At 31.0% G+C, this 26,486-nt stretch overlaps 1 protein-coding gene across 4 annotated transcripts in view; it reads left to right on the top strand.

Moving 5' to 3' along the window:
- Positions 1-3,261: 3,261 nt before the first annotated feature.
- Positions 3,262-26,486, top strand: part of LOC132943266 (uncharacterized) — an 85,191-nt gene continuing 61,966 nt past the window's right edge. Inside the window, exons 1-2 of one of the 4 annotated variants that reach the window (XM_061012184.1) lie at positions 3,263-3,648; positions 18,901-18,978. The gene's annotated coding sequence lies outside the window, so the exon portion shown is untranslated. Of the gene's footprint in view, positions 3,649-7,135; positions 7,209-18,900; positions 18,979-26,486 lie in introns of all 4 variants that reach the window. The other 3 variants (XM_061012183.1, XM_061012185.1, XM_061012182.1) reach the window with 3 other exon arrangements.

The raw sequence follows: 26,486 nt of genomic DNA, 5'->3' as shown, positions 1-26,486 counted from the left end.
GAAAATCAATTTATTTTTGCCTCAAATACAATATAATATTTATTAATCTTTTAACGAAATAAATTGATATCGTCTTGTTCTTCACTCGACGTGTCTCAACAGGTAATTATTCTGATGATATTCTATCTGGGTCAGTATTACATGTTTATATTGTCACTGAATGGCTTAACAGTTGCACATTTTCGAGTGCATATTTTTTTGTTAGATATCATATGTTCTAATCATTGGTGGATATCTGTGGGGGGGGGGGAGCTTAGCCACCCGAAAAATGTTTGAAAATTATAAAAATATTGTACAGTTCAGTAAAACAACATTTTAATCAACATTTTTTTTTCAAATATATTATGTTGTACATTTCAGTTTTAAGTTTTAAGAAAATGTTCCTTATATATACCTAAACAAAGTGATGTAAGACACCCGTTAGATCACCCTGTATATAAAAAATTCAGAACACATACATATCACTGGTGATATGATTTCCTTTAAATTGTTATTTGCAACAGTTTATCGAGGAACCGTGACACCGTGTTCATATCCCTCGTATAAAAATTAGTATTAGGAAAATCCAAAACTGTCGTATTTTGTGGCAAATGTGTTGGCGAGTGGCCTGTGCCCGAAGCTGCATGTAAGAAGTAGTAATGTTTATTAATTAGGCTTTTGCTTTTTTTTAGTTTTTATTGTTAATTATTTAATTATAAAATATGTTTAGTATTTTTAATATAAATAAAAAGTGCTTATCTAAATGCCCAGGAAAGTAGTACAGTCGTCGAGACACAAACGTCTAGCTCTGTTTCTGGCTCCATTAATGTGGTCATTACTATAAAAAACAGACAGACTATCGATGATTTAGGAGACCTAAATTCAGGTCCTATTCAACCAAAAATTTAGGTAACCAAAATTTTTAAATAATATTAATTAATTTTAATGTTAGGTTTACCGTCTTTTTGAATTTTTTTTGTATTTACAACTATTTGTACAAATTGTTATTCAAATATTTTATTTTTACAATTAAAAAAACACATTTTTTCGGAAACCCCAACTTTAAAAACATTTGCGTGAATATATATAATTCAATATATAAATATATTATAATAATATGGTAGTAAGTTATTCGAATTTTTATTTTAGACAAATGTTGGTAACAAATTGTTTATTGAACTTTTGAATTTCGAAATTGTTATTAATATACTATTATCTGAAAAAAAATTATCAAAAGAATCGATTTTTTTAAGTAGATTATATGCAATTTGTTATAAATGCAGAAATTGTATTGAATTGCGTAGAATTAAAACATGGGTGAGAACTTCTATGCTCCAAGATCTGTTCACTAATCTATCTATTTTTCTCATTGAAAAAGACCTGACCAAAAGTATCAAGAGTGAAGAAATTTTAAATAAACTCTCAAAATTCTCCAGAATGCTGATTTTAAAATAAAATATTCATTACTGTTATTACCTAATTATTGATATATTAATTGTTTTTTTATGTATACAATGCTTATCATTAGCCAAGAACCACTAGTGGCCAATGGATGACTGCTTATTCATATCATTCATGTTTCTAGTTTTACTTTTATCATATAAACTTATTGCTAAAAATAGTATAGATTGTTTATGTCAAATAAAAATATAAAAAAATTTATACAAAGCATTTTTATTTTGTATTTTTATGTAATTTTTGGTTTTCTCATAGTATAATGTATATAATTTTATAATACCCATTAAAAAATAGATGTTTTTGGATAAAATGTTTAGAATTGGTTAAGAATTGAACACTAAGGGGGTGCGGGGGACAAAGCACCTCATGTCTTAGATTTATGTAAATAAGCCCCCCAACATTTCCAATGGATATCCGCTTATAGTTCTAATCGAATAACATTTACTTAGAATAAACAAAAAGTTGAAGTTATGCATGACGTAGGTCATAACTTATAAGTTATAACTATACTTTATAATTTAAAGTAAAATCTGACCTAAGATTAACCTTGTATAATGTTATGCGTTTGCGCTTTAATCTGGATTCATCGGACCCGAGTTTAATTGATGATAACAGTGCATATAACAGTATAGTGATCAAATTATAGTTATATTAGGTGGTAATTAAGTTAGGACAAGGTCAAATCCCAACTAACGTTATCACGTATCGAAGAAAAGTAAAGTCGTAACGCTATACGTTATTTCCATTGCAAACAGTTACACAGAAACACCCGCCTTATTTTGTCCTTAAGTAATGAATTTATTCAAATTTTGAATTTTGGAATTTTTAAGTGCATATTTAAGGACCGTATTTTCAAAATTTTACATTTTTTTTACCATTTAAAAGATTTCATGTGGCGGCACAAAATTCTTTTTATGAACTAAGAACCACTCTTTTTACTGCAAACTATTCTAATAGGTACATACTGACAATACTAGTCCATATTATGATAAATGATAAATTGCATATTATATTAATTTAATAGGTAGGTACCAGTTTATAATTTATAAAAATTGTCCCAAGTATAACAAATTGTAGACTATAAATAGGTATTATATATATATTATATTATTATATCTTATGTTTTATGTGTAACCCCATTTATTTAGAACTACACCTATTTATTATATTCTTGTAATTGTTGTTGAAAATTTAAAAGGTTAATAAATCAGAATTTCTTAGAAAAATTTAAAAAAATTTTCAAAAAAAAAAATCATTTGCTTATATTAGATTTAAAATAGAAAAGGGAGGTTTCGTTTGAAAAATGATGTTCGTACCATCACGACAGTAGGTATACTCTATACTTAAATATTAAAAACAATCCAAGCGTTTGAAACATTATGATATCGTAGTCTTAATAAGAATACTTAATATAATATATAGAAACCAGAATTTGAATAAATGCGAAGTATAAAACGCGTTTGAGAGTGTCTAGTAAATGGAGAAGTACCCTGCATGCACGGAGAGCAATGGCAGTAGCTGTACCATTTATATAATAATATGTCGTATGGCCCTGCAGTGGCGATAATAATATTACTTTCCACCCTGCCGCGAGGCGATTCTCTCTTCGGACGTTGGCTCGCGCCCCGCAGTGGCGACGACGACGACGGCGATGAAGGGGTAGTGTGCTCCACCACCACCACCACACGTACGGGGGAGGGTAGATATTCGGTATAGGGGCGGCGGAAAAGGGGGCGCTAAAAGGGGCGGCGGCGGCGGTGGCGGCGGCGATGGCGGCGTATTGCTGGCGCCGACTGCCACCGACCGTCTGCCGGCGGCGGCACGTTTGGGCCACACGGTCGCCGCTGACGCCGACGACGCGCCGAGACGGTTCTCTGTTGTTGCGTTGTACTCGCGCCGTACACTCTGTTGCTTAGTGTACGGGACGACGACGGCGGCGACGGCCGACGCGAACGGGCACGACGCTTTTTAATGATGATGGTATATCAGTTCGTCGTGGTCCGCTACTACGCCGCGACCGTATCGGCGGTCGCCACCGGGTGATTGGCCGGACGACGTCGAGGAAGACGCTGAGATAATAATTATACACTGTACCGGCACACTGTATACAGACACACCGGAAGTCCGGGGTCGTCTAGCTACCGTATAGCACCGGAAACGCGATATCCACGCGGTCACGACGGCCACCACCGTCGCCTCCTCACAATACAGGTAGGCGCTATTTATCGTGCAACGCAAATATTAAAATATATAGGTACCTCCATACCTACCTAATATATATATTATACCTAGGTAACGAATTAGCGGCGTTCGTAGGTATAGTACGTAGCTCGCCGAAGATACGTTATGCTGATTGTACATTAGGTATCATTTAAATACCAATTTTTTTTTGTACTACAATTAGCGTTCATTCGGTGATAAACTATTCTGTAGTATTATTTGCCACGAAACACTATCATTTGTCAAATGTTCACGACATGTTGCTGAAATACATATTACCTACCCATTTAAAAATACTAATTATTTATTATTTTGATTTATTATTTTCAAAACGTTTAGTGCATGTGTTTAAGAGTTTGTATTTGATACATTCAAAAGCATAACATTACTATCATCACAGCTTATAATTACAGTAATTTATCAGCTACAAGTAGCACGGGTCGAAGCTGCAGGGTACAATGCGATTAACTCGACACGCCGGTTAGAATTACAAGGAAAATCTCGTTTTGTGGTAGAAATATGACAAAATTTCGGATCGATGGTCTGAGACTTTATTTTTTTGAAGACATATTCCCGAAGACTGAATTAAAATCACAGTCGACGTATATTGCTTCCACGTATCGGCACATTTTGCGCAACCTAAAACTAATCGTTGCTATATATAGTTGGACTTCCTCGATAATGTCGTCGTCGTCTATACAGTATTTTCGTGGTGGAGTGTTTTAGATTTTGATGACGAAAAAATTACTGTGTAATTTTCGGTTTCCGGTGGTCTCGTCAAGAAACCACCGTACGAAGCTTATACCTAGGTAAAAATAATATAAAACTACCCACGCTGTGCGACCAATGGCACGGCCGTATTACGTGATCCGAAAGCCAAATTTCGTCCCTAATAAACACTTTTTCCTACACCGTTCGCACGTATAAATATTTATTTTCTTCTATCGTTATCCCGAATTATTCAAATTTGACATGTTGGTCGTGTTCTAGAAAAATTCCAATTCTATACACATATATCGCGCACGGAATATAATATATATATTTTTATATTTATCTTAGAGCGTTACGCGCCTAGTCCATAAACGGTGTTTTCCAACAGTTTTTTAATTATTATGTTTTCTATATATTATATTATGAGCACATTGTCGTAAGACCAATTTATAGTTGAATTTTCCAATTTGTCATATCTGCTGTCAAATCTTTATTATTGTTGCAGAACACATTCCACTATGTATGTATCTACCTATAACCTATTTCATATTACAAATATTACGCGACTTAAAATCGGTTTTTAGTACTTTGTTGAATTAATATTTCAAATTTATTTTATTTCTACCGAACCGATGTTATTATATAGGCACCGATAGTTAAGAGTTCTTTTTTTTACTATAGGAAATAATAATATATACTTATTGAAACCTATTATTGATTTTCGTTTATTATTTATGTATAAGTGTCTTGTGTATAATATTATACATTACAAAATGTCGACGATAGTGGCTTTGAAAATAGTGATGAGAATATATTATACTAAAACGAATTTATATGTAAGTACTAGATAAAAATATGTACTATAATTCAAAGTACTTTTAAAATCATACCCTGTCAACTACCTATTATTATCGACCAAATAGTTTTCGGAATTTTTATGCAATGTATTTTTATTTTCAACTGTCGATAATTACATATTATGGCCTACTATCGAATATAAACACTCCCACAGATAATAATAGTTTTAAGTACGAAACAATGAATAAAAAAATGTCTTTAAAAACCTTTACGTATTTTTTTTTCCATCAACTATTATAGATATATTATTATTATCTCATATTAAATATTTTTTAAATATTTTACCACTTTAATAGAAAAACAGAAAGAAAATGCTTGGTAAAACTTATAAGCGCATACACATATCATAATATCTCGATCATTTAGTATTAACAATACGAGTAGTTATACGTTTATTACGTTTACAGAAGATATTCATTCTATGGAACATAATACATTTTAATGGTAGTGTGCTAGGATACAATAAAATAGAGTACTATAAACTAAATCGTATTTAACATAAAAGTTCTTGCGCCATAAACAAAAAAAAATCAATGCAATATATAAATTATTTCTTCACATTGTTCAAACGTTAAATTAAAACATCATAATATTATTATATTATTTATTTTCTAATACAAAGAACGAATTTTAAAAGCAAAAAAATTAAAAAAATCATAGTTATGTATATTATAGAGAAAATTAGTTCGTTAATATCATGATAAATATGTCGTACATAATTCATTTTGTAATTTTTTCCCACCCCTTGTTTCATTTTTTAATATATTTTTTAAATATTAATAATATAATATATAAATACATAATAATACGTTTGTATGATCAAAAAACGTTTATTTCATTCTTATAGATACATTTAATCTTCTAAACATTTTAGTACATCAACAACATATTTATATACTTGTTACGATAGGTATCTTAAAGTACTTTTATTTTATATTTTAATTTCATTCAACATTATAAAATGACTGATTTAATTATAAAATTATAATATTTTACTATTCACTTAATATGGAATTCAGTGCAAAAAATGCACCTACATTTTTAATAACATTATATTATGTTGTAATCGTAAATATTTTGTACCAAGGTTTTTGTTTTTGTTACAATGTGCCTGTGAAAGTTCAAGGATGAACAAAGTACTGATATAGTAGTCATTATACTATAATGGCTGCAGTATGTTCTTACAGTAAATGTATGACCAACTTGCTGTTTTAATATTATAAAGTATTTAAGTATTTATAAAATTCGTTATAATATTGGTAGAATAATCCCGTTAAATATCGTTGAAAAAAAAGGAGAGTGATGTATAATATAATGTATAATTGTATAGTATTTATTTTTTAAAGAAAATATCAGTGTAATATGACTAATAATATAAGTACCTAGGTACATATTTTAATTTCAAATTATTATTAAAAATAATCGTAGAAATCACTGCTAATAATGTATTATGTTTGACATTCGTCAACTTTCATGTTACTTATTATAGTAAAATTTCTTGGTGAGATTTATGTGCCAGCGAATTTAATTTGGGTTTTTAGGTTACAAAATGTAAAATATTTATTTAGATATTTAATGGCATGATTTGTTGTAGTATCATGTACCTACTCGCTATTCATGTGCAATGTGCATGTCTTGTGCAGTTTTTATTAGGCGGAAGTCAGGATATCATAAACTATGTCACTTAATAAAATTAAATGTACAAACATGAGTGAAAATTCAAACATAAAAATGTACCTTTGGCATTTTAGAAATCATATTATTATTATTATTGTTATTTTAGAAATCAACATTTTCTAATTCAAAAACTTAGGCTCTCATCATCCATGGCAATTAATCAAATGTGTATTTATTAGTTATTAAAAATTGTAATGGTTTTTTTGTACTTACATAAATTTTAAAATTACAGATGCTCTTGGTGCATCTAGATGGGGTCTCAAGAGAGCTTAGCCACATTTCAATAACAGTAATATCGGCATTCGGTAATATTTAGATTTTGATATTTTTAATAAGTTCATAGCAATATTTTTGAATTTGATTCAAGTCCGTACTGATAGTCCTTATTAAAGATTTTAATACCTTACAGCTTGTATAATTTTCTTTAATATATAATGGACGATGTGGATAGTTATGTTAATACATATATGAGTGTTCTTGATAATACGCAGTTAAGGTAACTCATTTATATTATGTTATGTGATATGGTTCCAGTGATTCTCAACCTTTGGCATTTTCGTTTACTGGTTCTAAGACTGCTATCTCGCATCTGAAAGGAAAATTATTGCAGGCCGTTGTCTGAACCTCTTCGAATCCGCAATAAAAGTCTCCCTCTCTCTTATTATTCACCATTTTTTTTCGGGTTCTCCTTCGTTTGTCCAATTCCTGTTTTCATGTGGTTTAGAGCTCTCCAAACTGTAAATTTACTAACGTGTCACAATAATGATTTCCTAGCGACGCGTAGCTGGATTTCTTTATTCCATAATATTACTCTTGATTCCTATGGTATGTTCTTTAATTTCTTAGTATAATTTAGAAAACTCTTTCTTGATTTCAGTCGAAAGATTAAAATCTGTCCGTCAGTTTCGAATTTTCGATAGCGATTCATCTACGTATATCATGGCTAGATACGCATGCCAAGAGATATAATTTCTCTATTGGTTTGGTTTTAGGCATCTTATTGTTATGCATACGATTACGTTTAGCGTGGTATCTATTTGCTTCGTGTGTATCTACCTTAGACTGGATATGCATACTGTCGGCCACCGAGAAGCAAAAGACGAGTGCTGAGACTCTAACTGCTTTGGGGTGAGCACTCTGAGCTCACTAATTTCAACATTAAAATATTTCTGTAAAATAATTTTAGTTTTGCGGCATAACTGTGCTCTTTCAAGGTGACTGGCCGTTGCAACTTTCTAGTCAATTGTCAAATTCTCATGTAGAACAACGCACATATAGGGAGTTTCCTGGAATAAGGTATCACCCGAGTACGTTCCAAGGAAAAAAAAGGTCTTATTTTTGACGTAGCTCGAGTGCGTTCCTGTTCATTTAGAGTTACTCAGGGTGCTTCCAAAAACGTATAATATTAATATATCATCGCCCGTCGGTTAAAAGTCTATTTTGTATGAGTTGCAATCTTTTAGTAACTAGAAAGCGACACTTACAGCTTTATATAGTGTTGTATAGACGACGCTCTACCGAGTTCATACAAAGTTTTCATTTAGTGATACTCAATAGCCTGGATTAAGATAATTATCTATTATCCATATATTATAGGAAACGTACTACCTGCCAGGGACCCACTATTCACTATTGTACGATATCTGTTGTGGACCTCCCTGCCCACTTTAATCCGGGCAAGGTGATACCAATATTGTATAACATGATACCAAAGATTAAACGCTGTGCTGCGAATGAAAGTTATGAAAAAAATAACGCGTAAAGGGCTTTGTAATTAATCGAATGAGTATAGTAACCAACACAATAATTGTTGTGTTAAGTGCCATGATATGTTCAATATTGACGTAAACAGTTCACTAGAACTTATATTTACCGTAAATGAGTAAGTTTTAGTCGTGCTTAATTATTATCGAACTTAAAATAAAATACAGTGGCCACCACAGTAAAATATTATAGTCATACATTCGAACCATCATATTCGATCGTCTGTCCTGTAACTTAAAAGTTTTTAGTCGATTAGTTTTTCTCAAATTGGTACTCGTATAGCTGTGGACCGAGGATGAACTCGGGCTACTCAATATATTTTGTCGATAAGTCTGTGGACGCACTCGAGCTATGAAAAAGGTGAAAATTAAAAACGGGACGCACTCGGGATAACCCCCCACATATCATGTTTCGCCGGGTCATGTGCCTATGACCAGTTATCGATGGATAACTTAATTTTATTTATGCATAAGTACTTTTTTCCGTGTAGTATTATACTATCGGTTCCTGGAAATACTGAAGACTATGAAATTTCTAGGGGAGCCGGGGGCCGTCTTTATTGAAAATTAACACGAAGGCTATAACAATTGTCTATTTTTGGTGGTATTCCTGTACCCATCCACATTAAATTACCAACATTGTATAAATTATTAACTTCACATAAATCGTAAATCTATATTATTGGAAAATAAATTAAACTATAGGTATGTCGTTAATAATTTGAAACAGTGTTCGAAAATAATATTAATACAGGAATGTTATTTTAAAAAAAATATTTTGTACAATTCATACATTATGTATTTTAAATGTAAGTATTATCACAAAATATGAGCATACTGAAATTGCATCATCATTTTAATGTGTGTACATAATTTTACATATTAAATCGTATTACTCAATGATGGACAGTAACGAAATAAAACGTATTGCCTATTAGCTATTACCGGATTAAACGATTGTCATTCAATTTATTAGGTATTTCATATTGCACATACACACGCACGCACACACATACACTAATTCAATACAATATATTAATAATCGCATTTTATTTAATACGACTTAAAGTTTAAAGTTTGAACATCGTATCATGAAAATCAATCGTTTTTATCTGTCCATACAGACTATAACTTTACTGTATTGGCACAGTTGTTGTTCATCTTGTAGATTTTGTACTCAAACACAAATATTAAACGTAATACGAGTAGGTATAATATTTGCTCAGAGATTCGTGTTATTGCTTACTTGTTGATCGCGTATATACACACATATATCGTTTAATTATTATTTTCGTTTCGCCTTGCAACGCAAATTCAATAGCACATCTGTATATGTTGTCATGTACACGGTGCGTATTCGATTAAATTAGATACGACCGAAAATCGATATAAAAAAAAAAAACTTGACGGGACAACACGGTCTACGGTTGTACCTACACGCGAAATACACGGATTTAACATACTGTAGCGAAATAATCTCACGGTGCACGGGAAATTCAGAGACTGTGTAGGTACTACGTCGTAGGTACCTCCCTATTGACCACCTCTTGGGATTTATTGTTATGTTGTCGGGCCCTAGTTGATGTAGATTCGAATACGGTACGGCGGAGACTTGTGCAAGCGGAAGGAAACGGGGAAATCGGCAGACCCATATATTTCTTTACAAGCGTGTATACGACGGAAACGTCGACTTGTAAATCGTGTATATATACGTTAAAAATGTATATTAAATTACTCAATTAATTTTAGTAACCAGAGATCGAGATTCGAGTTTGGATGGCTAGTGATGGAGAGAGAGAGAGAGAGTACTGCAGTCACCGAATAAATCGTAGTTAAATAATTCAGTTGGCATTTATTATGCACTGTTATATTGGGTCTTTCCGCCAACATCCCATTCAGCTCGTAATAATTAGATATCAGACGGATTATTATTGTTGACACTTAATTTTCTTCAGAATATAATATTTTATTGAATAAAACGCTTTTTAGAACGATCGCCTTGTTGATAATTAATAACGTTAAATGTATTTATTTTGATTCGATATTTTGAAGCTATATAGCAATTAAAATGATATTGTCATAAAATAACGGGAACGTTTTTGGAACGAAACGACCTACTTTAAACAAATTCAAAACGTATTTTAAATAAGCAATATTAATAAATAAAACATTGTACACTACATATTATGTATAGGTAGGCAATCAAAAAAAAATACAGTTGATAATATTATGAATTATAATTATTTTTTGTGGAGATGCATGCAATGGTAAAAATGCCAAAATAGTAAATACAATTATTGTGCAATTTCGAGACCTATTTTTAAATGTTTAAACTCTTGTTAATTAACTGTCCTAATTTTTAAAAACATTTTCAGTACCTAGTATCGATGTATTTTTAATGTCGATCCATTACATGGATTGCATCGTGATAACCTCTGAAGTACCTCTGATGGAACGTTTATTATATTGTAATAAATAATAACAGTAATATGTACAAAAGTTAAAGTAAAATATTCTGGAAATTATTATTTTTTCAAATATGGTTTTTTTTAGTAGCATTTTGTTTAAAGTATAGGGCAAGTACTTCACTTCTTGACTGTTGTAGATAATATTTTGATATTGCACGCATATGCGAAACGTAAATGATACCTATATGATATATCCTAGACGCATATAAATACGATCTACACGGAAGGTACATAATATTATTGTACGGTATTACGCGCGCTTCCGGTCTCTTGTTGCTTGGCGGCGCGTGTTCGTTTATTCATCGAATTGAATGAATATAAAACGGAGACAGAGACAGAGGCGGATAAAGAAAGAGAGAGAGAGAGAGAGACAGAGAGAGAAAAGGAAATAATAGTCAATCCGGATCGTTTGAACCACGTGCGTAGAATATTATTGGTAAGAATCCTCTGTAGGTATACATCCCCTATAACACGGCGAGCAACGACGACCGTAATTTTTTTTCATATTTTTATACACGTTTACGTATTATACTATATTCTATTATACCTCCGTCTTGGTGCATGTATAGGGACATAATATTTTGGCCATGCACGAGTGTCTGTAAAAGGCTCCACCTGACGCAGCAAGTCCGACGTATATATTATAATAATAGTTAACCCCACACTCTGCGCCTTATAATACGCACCGTCACACACACACACACACACACTCTCCTATATGCGCTCACCCTAACTAGAGGATATATATATTTTTACACGAGACACAATACTCGGTCACCACTTTTACCGTCACCCCCCCCCCCCCATATCGCGCCGCTACCGTTCTGCCTGGCCAAAAACTTTGGTAATGTGGAATTTTACGCTCAGCGATTCAAGTCCGCGTTTTATTTGCACTTTTTCCCCGTCCGGGATTCTTCGTGCCTCGCACCGCGGTTGCCGTGGAGGTATTATATATACACAGGTGGGTACGCGGTATTAAAATAACGCTTCGAATGCACTTCCGTATTTATTTTTACGACCGAGCAATCAAAACATTTCACATAAACGAATTACATACACATCATTTTTACGAAAACACGTAGATATATAGGTACCTCTACCTATTATTCACGAACAAAATAGAACGCGTGGGGTATATTATAATAATTGTATAATAACATATATTATTATTATGATTGCATCAATGCTACAGACAGTGAATCGTCGAACAATTGAACATTCTGTAATACTACAATAACAACGGTATTTTTATTATGTTAATGATTCGTCCGAATGTCAAGCGCATAATACCTGTCCAACGGTGAAAGTGTTCCTGGAAATCTTTTTTAATCGGCTTTTTTCCTGCTTCCGTACACTTAATAAATATATCCTTCCCATTGGTGACTTTCGGGAAAAATAAATGTTCCGCCGTACTGACTAGGAAATTTGTTTGTTGTGAACAACCGTACTGGTTATAATGTTGGGTATAATTATGTTTCTACCGTACCAACAAGTAGAACGGTTTGTAGAATAGTCGTTCTGGCTATTGACGGGTATGCCGCACCGACTAGTAAATCTTGTTTCTTTCCGTTTGTCTGTCTTTGCTCTCGTCTGGTTGGTCGTTTGTCGAGTCACGGGTTGGGCGCCAGTTGATACGGTGATAGTGAATGATAATATTCTTGTTGTATTCCTTTCATAGGCTCATTTATTTATTAATTAAATTTCAAATGTAAACAGTATATGCGGGAAAATTAACTACATCCGGGCCGCGCGGTTTGGTTTGATTAAGCGGACCGCGACGGGCAGTATCGGGTCTGTAGGGGTGCGACCAAAAAATATAGAGTTAGGGAGTTATATTCAAAAACTATACAATAGGTTAGGTATTTTTATAATGTTGGTTGTTTGTAGGGTAGTATGTCGTTCTGTTGTACGTATATATTTAATCCTTTACCACAGTCTTGTGTAAGTCGTGTTCAAATGGTTCATTTCGTAATGAATACTTAAGGGTTGGTACTATATTGATGGTTCTAAGAGGAACCTTTTTCTGTCAGTCGCGATGGTAGATTGACTGTAAGCAACACAAAACCGTGTGTAAACCCGCCGGTAATTGCACGCCAAGTTCAGAGTATGTTGGCGCCGCCCTCCATCGTAATAATATGAGCGCCAGGGTCGTCAATTGCCGCCTCGTCTAACGAGTGTCTCCGCTGTAGATGTTGACTCTTGAAGTGTTGACGGAAGACTGATGTTGCTCCGTAGATGTGTCCGGTTTATATATGGCGTCCCGTACCGAATATTAAACCACGGGTGAGCCGCCTTGCGTGTCCGAGCTTACCGTTAGTACGGTTTACCTCACTATTTGCGCAGTTTTGGAGTTATGGTTATGGGACGGGTGTTGTCATAGCCTCCCCTATCCATAGCCGTACTTGTTGGGTATGTTAAGTGACTAGAAGGATTTCGAACTCACCGCTAAATCCCTACGATGGTGTCATTTTATATGTACTATGTTGTGATTGGTTGTCCTGAAAAGGACCGTTTTATGAGATGAAGACTGGTCCGTTACAACGTATTTACATCCCTGAAATACAATATTCGTTTTTTCAGCATGAACTCGACTGATCTCTCTGAGCTGAATTTATTGCCAGTAGGAAATAGGAAAAAACGGAATTTCACAAAATAATTAAATATTTATTTGTGACACTCCAGATTTTGTTTTGTATTTATATTTTAGTTTTGCATAGGACTTGATTTCTCTTGAGATTTTATTTTTAAGATAGAATGCGTGGATCAAAACATTTAAAATATTAATGTAATAACTGAGTTTTTAATATTATTTGGCAAATAGTTGCAATTATTAAGCTAAAAAATTGTAACTATATATTATTCGTATACATTTACGAATAGGTAGGCACTCATTACGCTTGTTTAGCAAATAAAAATATATATTCAAAATACTATAATAGTATTAAAAGATGTAAGTGGCAACATTTATCATAAATATTTTTAAAATAATAATAATTCCATAGTCACGGTTTATTTATAGTTTACTTGTTACTTTTGACCACATCGTTTGCACATCGGGTTTTATCAGGTGAACGTGATTTCATAAAAAAATATTATCCAATTAGTTTATTATTACTAAAGAAGATTATTGGTATAAACGACAAGTTGTATTTATAATAATTACGGTGTATAATATACGAGACCCACTTTCTCAAAATTATCCAAACATAATTGATTTCAAAAAATTTACATTTATTAATGCATATAAATAATAAAATAGAATAATATATAAATTCAATCAATTGTATTTAACTACAATATTTTGTGATCAAGTTATATCTTAATATCTTAGTAGAAATAAATTATTAAAACTGTGAGTATTTGAGAGACATTTTTACAGGTCTGAATGGAGCGGGGTATCACATTGATGATTTTTTGTCGGGAAATAGTCGTTGGCAATAATTATTATAAATGTTGTAAAAATGTTTCATTTTGTAGTCCTCAATAGTATTTTAATTTGAAAATTTAGACAGTTTTAAATCTTTTTATAGTATTCAACTATTTATAGTAATTTGAGTTCACCTAGTATATTATGCACCTATATGGCTATATACGCATAGGTAGGTTATGTTAGGTTAGTTTATAATAATATTATGTTTAAACAACATTGACCAATAGTATTCAGAAAGTATAGTGGAAGCTCATATTATCTATTTCATCCAAATGGTAGATTTTATGACTTTTTCAAATATAAATAATTTTTCATGAAAATGTATTACATAAGTATAATATTATAGAACTTTAATTTGTCGGAGAACTTTTGCACCATACCACTAAAAATAGTACTAGTTAATTAATTAAACAATCTTTGTTTGATGTTATTAGAAAAAAATTAATATTTTAGTAATTTCTTAATGTCTTCTCCCATTAAAATAATTACTTTAAAATATCACTATCTTTACATAATAGGATTCACACTCCGCCATTAATTATCTATAATATTATTTTTAGTATTTAGTTTAGATCTTCTTTTTCCTCTAAATTAATTTCTATTTAAGTTTGTTTAGCAATATTGGGGAATAAATTTTCAAATTATACATTACTTGTGCAATTTTGCTAAAAGGATTGCGTGATGATGTTGACAGTCAGAATACAAATTAGGTCAAATAGTATGAAAAAGTCGAGGAAAAAGTCGACAGAAATAGTTGTGCTATTATTACTATTGTCGGTTGAAATAAAAAATATTTTTAACTTATATATTATACAATCCAACTATATAGGCTATATTATTTTAATAAAATTACTGATTACGGCAGAACTACAAACAATGTATTATCCCTAAGTATTCCGGAATTTACCTAAATATAATATATATGTATGTATAAAAAAAAAAACTTTAAATAATGGCCTTTGCAGCCGATGTAATTTAAGTTCAATATAAAAAAAAAAATTACTGAATAACTTAAAGAGTAGGTATATTGTATTTAACATCAAAAATAAATTACTACAGGATCAGCTATTAAAATTAAAACCAAATATTTATTGTTAAATGATATTGTTGTTGACAGAAGTTCACTAAACCATATAGATATAATGATGTTTTTATTCACTCATAAACATGTGAATGAATTGCATTCTCCAAAATGAAGACGATGCTGACATATGACTACGTTTTTTGCCTATATTTAAAATGATTACGTAAACAAGCAACAAGTTTGATTATTCAATTACCTTTTTTTTTGTTTTAAATTCCACATATCCAAGTATATGCAGGGGCTGTGGATATTTCATATTATATCATATCTTAACGGCGTGTTTTCCTATCCTTTGCGTGTTCCAACCAAACTATATTTTGTACCTATTACAAATTTTAATTGGTTAATTAGTTGTATTTAATCGAGCAATTAAATTTTTGTTTATTCATCGAGTGTAACGTCGAGAACTACTCACTTGTAATCGTAAGTACTCTTTTGTAATTATTTATACACATAGGCACTTTAATATTATGCTTTATTAGGTATGAATAAAATACGAGCTATAAGGCACATTTATAAATTATATCGGAATAAGTTATTTATCGGTAGGTACCATACAACTTTGATTAGTTACACGAACGCTGGAAAGGTCGATCGTAAAATAGAATTTGTGGCGTACATGAAATGCAAAACTGACTATTTGTAACAGATACTCTGCCGTCGGTTCTAGGCATTATCTTTTACGTAGATTCCCTTATTGAATTTTTAACGTAGGTACCTATGTGGTTTCCTACGAAACGAAATTTTACGACCGCAGATCATACAGCTGTAAAGTATAAAGTATTCCAAATTAAACCATTTGAATGCGAATTTAAGTTCCGCCTTCAACATTATATTATATGCCCGTATGGCCAACCTAAAAGTAAACATCACAAGTTAAGTATATAATATTATCATGTGATAAAAATCCTAGTTTGACCCGTGCAAATGATTATTACGTCTATGATCAATAATTGGCTGTAAGTAAGTAAACATTAAAAACTTAATTAACGTCCATAAAAAAATACTCTATAGTGTAGGTATATATAGGGCAGGCCTTAATTATATAAGGCCTGACCTGATACTCGATTATATTATACAAATAAAAACTTATTATAAGTACATTGTAGTTAGGGTATATGTATTTTTTTTTTTTTTTAGGTTTTTATATAATTTACAATCTGTTACAGAATAGAACAATGAGTAAAAGCGATGAAAGAATAATGGCTTGAGTGAAAACACAGATTAAAGAAACCTTTCAGTAAAGGCACTTTGACAGTTACTTATGTACATAAATATATTGGTTTACAATAGTATTATATTACAATTTAAAATTTTTTATATTAGTAGGTCCCGGCACCACCGCCTTTTTAATCTTAGAGAACTGTAAGTATATGTATTAGATGTTGGGTTTAGCATTGAGAAGATTGGATAGATTTGAAATTACTGTTGTTAGAAGAGAGAGAAGTGGATTGATTATGCACTTAAAGTCATCTATAAACTTGGTTAGTAAGTTTTCTATATTTACTGGGTGTTGGGTATTATAGAAATTTTGCGGTGGTGCGTTATCTGTGGTGGCAGTTGCTCCTGCATATGAATATTTCAATTTGGTCCCTGATGCTAGGGCTGCTGGGCCTAGAGTCTGTTGGTTGACAGGTGGGGTTTGCTGATTTTCGGATTGTGTTGATTGACGATGCTGATTGTTATGTCTTGAGGTGGGTGGAAAGCGGCGGCGTTGTTGTAGTTCTTTATATATAGCACAGCCTTTGTAATTGGCAGGGTGACTGCGATTGCAAAGGGCGCATTTTGCCGGTAAGTTGGATGATTTGGAGCATATTGTTGTTAAGTGATGTTCACCACATTTTACACAGCGAGGTGAGTGTGAGCAGTAGCCTTTTGTGTGGCCGTACGATTGACCGTTTTGACATTGGGGGATTTCACTTCGTTTATGTGGCTCTTCGACCTTAATTTTTGTATTTAGTAGGGGGGGTATATGTATTAAAAAAATAAAAACTTTTTTGCTTAACGTAATAGAAAACGATCACGTTTATTAAAATCGTATGATCTATTATATTATGTACCTATACGTTAATATTGACTGCTATAAATAATATTAAAACCATGGCTAATGTTAACAATAACTGGAAAATAGAGCATTACCTAGCCATTCACTTTTTGATAGTCTCATACTCTCAAACAATATAATATTATAATAAAGTTATAGATTAATGATGACATCAAAGACACAACATAAACGCAGAAACTGTTGATTTAAAGTTTTATTGAATGCACTTAATGCCTAAACTTAAGAGTAAATTTGAGTATAAATTTGAGTAGGTATAAATGCATTAGATTATTAATTATTTTGAGGAAAATACTTTTTCAAAATATAATGATGATGCTACACAATGGTTTAGTGTTACCTAAAAAGTGTAATAACAACGGGCTCGTTACTGTTCACCGCAGAGACGAATTGTCCAGCATTATATCGGTGCAATGTTGTTATTGTTCTGCAGGTATAATAATTTTAGGTTTTAAGGCAATTTATTTCAATAAAATATTAAGTCCAGTAAACAGCTGATTTATCCGGGAAAAAATAAACCTTTTTTCGGGCTTTCGGCCAAATTAAATTACAGCTAAGTGTTATTTTTCGTAAAACAGAGCGGTAATAGTTATGGGTCGGCAATATTTACGTGCTCCAAATAAATTATTAACATTCCTACCAGCATGTATCGGGTGAACATTTCTTCCGATTGACTTGTTATGATTCGATGACTGTGTTCAGAAGAAAATATTTATTGCAATGTCTATAATGTGTAACTTGTACGAACGTCCGCTATATTCGTGTCACAGTGGTATATCCACGGTATTTCTGTAGGAATTTGAGCAGTACAAAGCAATTCGGTCGAATGAAAAATATATTTCAGCAACAATAAATTGATTACGTTATCTGTGAAATGCTCCACATATACCTACACATAAAATAAAAGTACATTATATTATAGTAGTGTTGTAGTTGGAGCCTCGGAGGGAATAAATGTATAATACGGAATATCAGTTTTAGATTTACAAAATCAATTATACATAAAAATCAAATTTATTTCTAGAGTAATAAATGTGGTCAAAAATAAATTGCTAAATATCACTTTCATAAAGTCTTAAATAATAAGATAAATTCACCTAATATTGGTGACCATAAACGAATTTCACAATACAGTATAAAAATCGTATCGGTATAATATTTTACATAATAATATATTGTTTGAATTCCAGAAATACATCAAAGCACGGAAAAACTTCATCAACATAGCCTCACTGTAACATAAACTCAACAAAGAAAACATAGAAGAAGTATTTATACATATTTTCTTAGTATCAACGAGACAATAATAGTAAACACTGTAATTTGTTTCAAGTTATGGTTATAACTTGTATTTAATTTTACAGTAGGCTTATAACAAGCTAACCTAACTACATAGTTATTATAGTTGTTAAAACCTTAACAAATGATAATAAAAAAAATTATGTACTGTTCACATAGTCTTATAAGCAACAAAACTTTGAATTATAAATAGTGTATAGGTAAAGCGAAAAAACAGTCAACATAAGATGATAATAATATATCACGTCTATTAAATAATAAAATAAATAATCTGTGAAATTTTAAAGTTTCTGGAATTGTTAAAAAGTTGCAAAATAATGCATAAGTTTGCTTTCCCGGGGGGAATCGAGTAGTGGCTGGTACATTCATGCATGGTCGTGGTTTTTTCGCAGTTTTGTGGAAAACTACTTGGGAATTCTAAATATGACCTCTGTAATGTACCATATGTGTCCAATCTCCAATCTATATATTGCGGTTCTATGTGTAACTTAAAATTATTATATACCCGCGAAGTTAAAAAAAAAATCCTCACACATAAATATTTTATTTACAGTAAAACCGATAAAAAAAAATATAATTTACGAACTCTATAAAAATGTTTATTCCATTGGTTATTACCTATCCCAATATGTATTTTTTTTATTTACATATTTTGTTAATATTTTAAAATTTATTGAACATAATATTTGCCGCCCTGGTGCGCAATATTGGAACGATTTCCAATATATTCAACATATGACCCATTACGTAAAACGAAATCAGTATTCCGAAATCTACACACCTGCGGCGTAGTATATATCTACCGAAATAGACCTATTCGTGATATGAAAACACATAAATAATATATAGGTACCCAATACCTTTATTAGTATATAGGTAACAGATATATAATGAAGAAAATATTAATGGTCGTTTTAATTGGTATAATATATGATTAAGTACTTAGTACATTATGAAATTTAAATTATTATTGTTGTATAAATAACACAGTGTTTTACGTGTTACGTTATATTATATTTTGAATCATTTTTAGGCAACTTTGAATTTAGCGTATGGTGAAATTATTATGATTAATTATGTACTTTGTATTTAATGGTGAAATAATGTGGTGTTTTCACTGAGTAAATGAAGAGAAAAACTAAAACTTACTGTTAAATTTAATAATTTAACTAGCTCAGCTTTATAATATACATTAAATAGAGGATTATTTTAAACTGTTGTTTATTCGAAATGATGAAGGTACTGTGTAGTTAAGTAGGTATATGTATTTTAACAACTAAAAACAATTTACTTAATTGCTTTTTAGGAAACGATGGTGTTTTAATTGTACTATAATTTTACATAATTTGCACGGACCAAAAGTGTATGTTTAATAGTATAACATAATAATGTATATTTTATGATATACATATTATAATAAATGATAATAAATTATTTGTGTGAACACATGCTGGTGAATAAATTGATAGTAAAAAAAACCATTCCACAACGAACAATGCAATATTCTGATTTACGAATTTTAAGCGACGGTGTAGAAAATTTCACATAAAAAAAACTCACCTCATTGACCACACTGAATTACTATAATATATTTTTATATAACACTACCACGCCGACCGACAAGTACAAAAGCACAAAGTTGGGCGCCACTGATAACTATGCATATTGCCACTGCCATAATAAGTATGCATCAAGGCTACGTATTATATTACAGTGTTCACATTAAATTTAAGACAAAAGGTTTGAACTATATATTTTTTTTACGTGGTAAAGCGTTTTTTATTTACGTCTCGTTTATTATATTTGTTTTAAAGTTAGGTTTTATGCATAAACATACTGCAGTGGCGTACTTGTATGGTGTCGCGTGTCAGTACTCAGTACATCGCTCGTTCTCATAAAATGCTGTTTTAAAATATCACATTCTAATTTAATTTTACTATGAGATCAGTGCGTCTCAATTAATAAATTAGCTACTGTCATTACTGTGGATGTTTACGTATCAACTAAATTAATTTAAATAAACTTTAAAGTACGAAAACCCAACGACCTTCGATTGCCCTTCCACCACTCCATCAACCTGTACGTTCCATTACGGAGTGCCTCAAAACAATAAATTACCTACTAGCTAAAAGTTATTCAAAGTCTCATGATTAGTGTTGTTATTATTATGAAATAAAATTTATTAAAATTTCTCCAACAACTCCAACTCACAGTCTAACAATGGTAGGAGTTGTTTGAATACTTTCTGCAAATTATCTCTCTGTGGTCGGTCAAAGATAAGGTGATTAAAAATATACAGTCGCATCGGGTTGGAAGCATGCAACAATTAGGTCAAATCGCATGAAACGTGCACGACATGAATAATATAATAATATATACCTATATATAGGCAACTATTCTACTAGCCAAATTTACTTATCTATAAATCATAAATAATATTATAGTCAAGCATAATACGTTTAGTCGTAAAACGTACGTGAAATCGAATAAATCATTTTTTTTTTTACAAATGGATAGTCTTGCAAGAATATTATACACGATATTTCTGACGAAACGCGCGACATGCGAGAAAAACTGTTTTTTAATTTGATGAATTATCGTGTGTAAAATTACTTGTGAGAAATTCTATGCGTGTGGAGTTGTAATCCCGGAGTAATTATTAAAACAATTTTTTATTATTATTTTATTCGTCTCGGGGCCCCACGAGTTCACTTTTAGTTAGTATAATATATAATAGCGTACCTAACACGAAAATAAAAAGAATCGTTTATTATATTCACCGCTCTATTAACAATTTCAAACAATCTGTTTATGTGCATTTTACCACTGCAACGAATATTCATCAACTGCGTTCGTGTAAACGCATTAGTCCATACGGGTTCGTCTCGCTTGTTACATCAAATATCGGATATGATATAGAAAGTAGAAATAGGGCAATGCACAAATAAAATGGTTAAGTTGGATTTTTTTATCTATAAACTCTAGACTATAAAAATGTATAATTGTATTATATTATCGTCCATAAACATTGAAATGCTTGATATTATTATATATTGCTTTTACTTTATTAATTTAAAATGTTTTACTACACAAAAGAGCATCATGTGCACAGAAAATAACGATGTTTCAAAGTGGAAAATACAAACAATAACAGTATTTTTTTTTTGTATTTTATACATTTATTAACTAAATTATATTAAATATATTTACAACCCCACTGAAAATTGACAGACGGCGAAATAACGTGACTATCCCACCGAGTTCTGACTTGGATTTAACACACAACATACCTACTGACCTACATAGTACATTAATATACACGTTATAATACTATAGTTATATGACGAATACACTAAACGACGATGACTACGACGACAATACTTCATATAGGTATTTTATGCTATTCTAAAAATAGTCATTCGTCATACATCACCGCATTACGTGACTATTTCACTAAAGTTTTCGGTGGATTTTACCGTGGGTACCTGCAGTGCACATGTTATAAAATATTCTAATGGGGAAGTAAAATAATTTATAAATTACGCCAATAACGGTGGTCGTAGAAGAAGATGTGTTACTTTGATGTGGCTCTTAATCCTCGGGTGACCAGTTAAGTTGGACTGGTATTGACGACGTTCGCAAAAATATACGTGTGAGACTCGTTACGACAAATTTCGTTGCTCACTGCACCAGACAATTAATACGCACCGCCGGACGACGACAAAACGGTCTGATCGAAAATCTAACGACCACGAAGAAGATGAAAAAACCGGAAAATACTGCGTTGGGTGGTGTTTTTGTGAAAATAATGGTACAGTTACCCGTTTGTAATAAGTAAGTATACCGAACGCAAAGTGTAGTACGGTCGCTGAATTATTATAATGTGGTTGAGTTGACAGCCGAGCCGATCACAGGTACATCGGTTTACGTTTCTCGCGAACGAGTGACCACGATATTATAATATATTAAGTTGGTTAGGTTATAGAAAACGGTGATGACCAACAACTTAAAGATGGCAAAAACCGCACGAGACGTTATAATATATTCGATATCGAAGCGATATAAACTTTGTAATATCAATTCAAATTATTATCTAGCAAACAAGTTTTCATATTTTAACGAAAACAAAAAAATTATAAAAATATGGAATGAAAAAATATTTATTTTTAAATTCCCAACTGTTCGATTAAAAAGGCTGGACACAAAATTCATTTGTACGCCAGTATGAGATGATCTATAGATTAAAGTTTTCTTTTTCTTTTTTTTTAAATATAAAACGTATACTTACGTGAGATGAATTGTATTTATTGATTTAACGTATTGATTTTTGTATACTATATTATCATCATATTTGTCGGTGGTCTGAATATCGATATCGTTAAAATCTATATTTAATATTAAATTATCGATATAATTTGAACGTCTCTATATCAGTAAACGCGTTTTCTCCACGTCTACATTTCCACCCGATTCTCAATCGTTTTCGATTAAATCGCTTTTCATATTCGTTCACGATGACATTTCTGCGATACGGTTTCTGTTTTCGTATATTTGATAAGATCATCATTTCCCGACAAATCACGTGTCACGCCTTTTCAAAGGATTACGATCCAAGGGTGCGCTTCAAGTTAAGACGCGCATAAGTCACTTATGTTTATTACTTAAAGGTCCCTCGTACTCTTAGGACGTATTACAACCGTTATCGAGAATTGATTTTAGTTGCACATTATGTAAAGTGTAATTTATACCTATAAAGTTTTTGTAAAATTCAAATAAGAAACCACCATTTTAATGATCTTTACATACACAATCTAAAGATGTTTCAATGTTTAAATTACTAAATTATAGTTTTTATATATATTTATATTTATTCCTTCAATAAGTACAAGAAAATTCTGTCTAAAACGAAAATATTTCGAGAGTTGGATTAGTATTGAAAACATACCAACACCAAACAAATACTTAATACTTTTTAAAAAATACAGAAACAGGTACCTTAAGTATAACAATTTGACTTTAAATTTAATGCACTGCAATACCTTAAAAATTCAACAAATCCAATATAAAATTCATTAAAAATTATAAAAATGCATTAAAAAATAAAAGTTGATAAAGTATAAAAATGTATCTAGTTTTATTTATTTATTTTTGCATTGTAAAGAAAAAAACTGTATTTATCATAACTAATTTAATTAGCTTGCAAAAATGTATAAGATTGATGGCGATTACAAAAAATATCTAAAAAAAAGGTAAAAAATGTACCTGCAATATAAAAAATACAACATAAAAGCTTCAAAGTTGAACTTTTTAGTACATTATTCCAACCAAAAACTAAAAAGAGTGGATTGTCCTACAAATAGTAACGTGTGTTGTTCTTATGCCTGCCAATAATAGTTTTGATGTTTCTTAGTGAACGTCAATAGTTAATTAAGTACAGTTAATCAAGTTAGCTGAATTAAAAATGTTTTTTATGATAACCATAAAATATTATAAGGTACATGTTTTTCAAAATTATCATTATTCTATAATTATATCTAATGATACACATTCAAGTTTTGTTAAGTAGGTTACGATTAAGATCAAAATATTAATCTCTAACGTAACATGAGAATTACAGTATTATGAATCATTAAAAAACAATTTGTAGTAAATTTAGTAAAGAAAAAAAACAAAAATATAATAGATTATGTTAATGTTCAATGTTTAATAAAATTAATATTTGGAAACATATTAGAAACAAAGCTAGTATTTATTTGTTCACAATAGTATTTAACTGTACTTAAAGCTAAGTTCCCAATCTCACAATTATCGATTTTCGTAAAAGTTTTAGATATGGTACCTAACATAATTATATATTTTTCTATGTGAATTGCAAGTAGAATATTTCAAAAATATATATATTATACTATAGCTGGGTTTCACAGTTCGATTAATCTTTGTTTTTTAAGTCGTTCTTCTGAAATAAATTAAATCAAATTGAAATTAATTTGGAAAATAATAATCCTACCGTAAATAAAATGTATGTGTTACACCACCAATTATTACCATAATAAATATCAAATACTTACACCTCATTTGGATAGATTAAGAACAATTTAGATATAGATTTGAGACCCCGAATCATGATTAACTAATTAAATTTTAACGAAATATAAAAGCTTGTTGATTTGAAATAAAAATTATTATGTATCATGCAATGTATAATAAACGTATACGTACATGTCACGTATATAAGACATTTCACGAATATATTAAGTTAAACATTCATCAAATAGTGGATAAATTTGTGTTTTTGTTTAAGAATACTGAAAGTAGAGACAATAGATTATTAGGTACACGAATACTGTTACAACATGAGTCTGGAGATATTGCTTTACTAAAGGTATAATTTAATTCTATATAAAAAAACCTATTTATTATTAAAAAATTTGTTACAAAAATGATAAATTTGTATGTAATTTATTTATGATAATATTATGGAATACTAGTATATTAGAGATTAGAAATACTAAAAAGTCTCTCCTTCCTCCATCGGCTAATGACACAACATGAAATTCAAATTTTCTTTAAGTTCGGTACGCACGGAACGCTCAAAAAGCATTGTACCTTTTAACATTTTGAGCCACTTCAAGCTCTGAACATAATAATATCATAGTATATTATATATATATGACGATTTGATTTATGTTATGACGTAAACAATTCGGAATTGTTTTTTAGCAAAAAACGAACGGGGCCGTGCACTGCGTACACTCAAAATATGCTTAACATTCAAGTGTAAACTTGTCACTACTATACTCGTACTTTAATCACATGTACTGCTATTAAAATACATATCTAGCGAGTACTTGAAATTGTTATCCGTGTACCTAGAATAGTGTATAGTGTATTATAGTGTATACGTGTATATAATAATATAATAATAAAATATGCTAATTTCAGTTAGTAATCCAACCGAGGTCTCATTAATTTCTCCTCTAAAAATAGTATACTATGCAAAACACATTTTTTTTTTACGTGATTTACATATAATTTTGTAACGTGACAAAAGTCTGCAGTCTGGAAGTTGTAACACAAATAGGTTAGGTGAACCGAGTAGGTACGTGTGAAATTTATAGAAATATAACATAATTACAATATTATAAGAACGCTCGTAAAGCCGAAATTAGATGTTGGTCCGTGATAACTTGCTGTTATTAGTTCATTAAACACAATAATAATAATAATAATGTATACCTAGTTGAATCACGTTGCCATAATTATTATCAACGTACGATTCTAAAAACATAAAATGTCTGCGTGATACTTTAATCCTTATCACACTGTCGTGTAAATATAATCACCGGGAAAAATAATTACCTTTCAAAATAAACATTCTAATCAGTAAAATGAATTATTGAATTTTTTTTTTTTTGCACTAAATCGTATAGAGAGTGCTTTGTACCACTAGTGCTCTTATAATGCCGTCGCCTTAATG

Source organism: Metopolophium dirhodum, chromosome 4 (genome assembly GCF_019925205.1).
Source record: "Metopolophium dirhodum isolate CAU chromosome 4, ASM1992520v1, whole genome shotgun sequence".
NCBI lineage: Eukaryota > Metazoa > Arthropoda > Insecta > Hemiptera > Aphididae > Metopolophium > Metopolophium dirhodum.
Note: the sequence above shows the minus strand (reverse complement) of the source record. Positions and strands in the feature narration are given on the sequence as shown.